This window comes from Tamandua tetradactyla, chromosome 11 (assembly GCF_023851605.1).
Source record: "Tamandua tetradactyla isolate mTamTet1 chromosome 11, mTamTet1.pri, whole genome shotgun sequence".
NCBI lineage: Eukaryota > Metazoa > Chordata > Mammalia > Pilosa > Myrmecophagidae > Tamandua > Tamandua tetradactyla.
The window spans coordinates 37,398,794-37,401,811 of NC_135337.1; the positions used below are offsets into that span (position 1 = coordinate 37,398,794).

The window sequence follows — 3,018 nt, forward strand, 5'->3', positions numbered from 1 at the left end:
TCTACCTCACATGCCACACACGGGCATACTCCAGTTCTACTCCCTCTATGGCCCCAGCCCCCGTGGACCATGCTTTACCCCCTAGTGCCTTGCACACCCACGCCCCACCCCCTGATCCCAGTGACCCTGCCACCCTGCACCCCCTATCCTGATGCCTGCATGCCCTGCACCCCAAACAACCTGCCCCCATGCCCTGGATACCTGCACAGCCCCCATGATCCACTCTCCGCCACACCCTGCCTCCATGCTTCCTGCACCACATCTTGCCCCTGCATTTACGGCCTGCCATGCCACACCCTGCCTCTGCGACCCTGCACCCCACATCCCATGCCCTCGGGCACTAGTATAGTGCCCCTGCTCCATGCTTAGCCCCGCACCACATCCTACCACCATGTCACAGTGCCCCACCCCATGTACTGTGCCCAGCCCCATGCCCATCCCACAAAGACAAAACTTAAGGCAACTAAGGGCAATAAACTTACAAAGTAACCCTGCACCTTCAAGGTGCAGGGGCTTGATGTCAACAGAAAATCACAAAGCATACGAAGACACAGACAGGAATAGCCTAGCTTAATGACCAAATTAAAACACCAGAAGAGACACAGACTTTGGAACAACTAATCAAAGATCTTCATATAACTCTACTAAACAAAGTCAGTGGGTTGGCTAATGACATAAAGGATATCAAGAAGACTCTAGAGGATCATAAAGAAGAATTTGAAAGAATAAGTAGAAAAATAGCCAATGCCAATACCACAGAGATAAAAGATACTATAGAACAAAAAATATATACATACTAGAGACACATAACAGCAGATTTGAAGAGGCAGAAGAAAGAATAAGCAAACTAGAGGACAGGACAATTGAATTTGAACACACATAAGAACAAATGGAAGAAAAGATGAAAACATTTGTATTGGATCTTGGAAATGATGGACAACATGGAAGGCACAAATATAAGAATCTTCAGTGTTCCAGAAGGAGAAGAGAAGAGTAAAAGGCTAAGAAGATTAGTTGAGGAGATAATGGGGAAAACTTCCCAGCCCTTACGAAAGACATGAATATGCAAATCAAAGAAGCCCAGCAAACCCCAAATAGGCCTACTCTAAGACACATACTAATCATTATGTCAAATGTGTAAGAGAAGCAGATATTCTAAAGCAGTATTTTAGAATACTAAAAGCTGTAAGAGAGAAATGACTCACCACATACAAGGAAAACTACATAAGAATGAATTGAGCCTACTCAATAAACAACATGGAGGCAAAAAAGTGGTGGTATGATATATTTAAGATCCTGAAAGAAAAAGACTTCCAACAAAAATTCCATACCCAGGCAAATTGTCCTTCAAAAGTGAGGGAGAGATTAAAATATACACAGACAGCCAAAGGCTCAGAGAATTTGTCAAGAAGGGGCTGGCCTTACAAGAAATATAAAAAAGGAATTCTGTTCACTGAAAAAAAAGGCAAGAGAGGGAAGTCTGGAGGAAGGCACAAAATTGAATAATACCAGTAAGGGTAACTTTTAAAGGATAAAAGGAAAAAGATGAAAAGGAATATATAGATTTGACAAAAAAACAAAGAATAGAGTCCTAGAGCTGCTGCCACCAAGTCTGGACCTAGCCACCACACACAGCCAATGCTTGCTTGACATGTAGCCAGGGTTCCTTTCCATTCCAAGTCTAAAATGGCAATTCTCAAGGATCAGCTAATTCAGAATCATCTTAAAGAAGAAAAGACCCCTCAGAATAAGATTAGAGTTGTTGGGGTTGGTGCTGCTGATATGGCCTGTGCCATCAGTATCTTAATGAAGGAACTGGCAATTGTACTTGCACTTGTTGATGCCACAGAAGGCAAATTGAAGGGAGAGATGATGGATCTCCAGCATGACAGCCTTTCCCTTAGAATACCGAAAATTTTCTCTGGCAAAGACTATGGTGTTACTCTGACTCCAAGCTGGTTATCATCACAGCTGGAACACATCAACAAGAGGGAGAAAGCTGTCTTAATTTGGTCCAATGTAACATGAACATTTTAAAATTCATCATTCCTAATGTTGTAAAATACACCCCAAACTGTAATTTGCTCATTGTTTTCAACCCAGTGGAAATCTTGACCTATGTGTCTTGGGAAATAAGTGGCTTTCCCAGAAAACATGTTATTGGAAGTGATTGCAATCTGGATTCAGCCTGGTTCCATTACCTAATGGGGGAGAAGCTGGGAATTCACCAGCTGTCATGGCTGGATCCTTGGAGAGCACTGAAACTCTAGTATTGCCTGTATGGAGTGAAGTGAATGTTGCTGGGGTCTCCTTGACAAATCTGCACAAGTCAGCGTCCCTGACTTAGACACTGATGTTGATAAGGAACAGTGGAAAGAGGTTCACAAACAGGTGATTGACATGGTTTGATCACCTCAAACTGAAATGTTAGATCTCCTGGGCCTTTGGGTGGTCTGTGGCAAATTTGGCAGAAAGTATAGTGAGAATCCAGTCTCCATGATGATTAAGGGTGTCTATGGAATAAAAGATGATGTCTTCCTTGGTGTTCTTTGCATCTTGGAATAGAATGGAATCTGAGATGTCATCAGGGTGACTCTGACTTCTGAAGAAGAGACCTGTTTGAAGAAGAGTACAGATACATTTTGGGGGATGCAGAGAGAGCTGCAATTTAAAGTTTTGTGTTATACCAGTTTACTACCCACGTTACAACAGAGTTTAGTTGCAGGTTGTGCATGTTTTCCTTTTTATCTGATCTGTGATTAAAGCAGTGCTATTAAGATGACCTAGGAAAAACATCAATTTCTTAAAGTTAGAAGTAGGAATAGTTCATAAAACCTTGCAGCTATATCCTGATGCCGGAGATTATACTTATCTTGGGTAGTCTCAAACTGGTTAGTATTTAACTCACCTCTGAGGCACCAGGGCCAATGTTGCACATGCTGCAGTTGTCTTTCAAACCAGAGGGAATGCTTGAAGTTACTGTGTGCTATAGACCTTCTTGTTCCTTCATCCAACATA

The 3,018-nt window shown here is 42.5% G+C and overlaps 1 pseudogene; it reads left to right on the plus strand.

Moving 5' to 3' along the window:
- Positions 1–1,686: 1,686 nt before the first annotated feature.
- LOC143649108 (L-lactate dehydrogenase A chain-like) lies at positions 1,687–2,763 on the plus strand (annotated as a pseudogene).
- Positions 2,764–3,018: the final 255 nt, after the last annotated feature.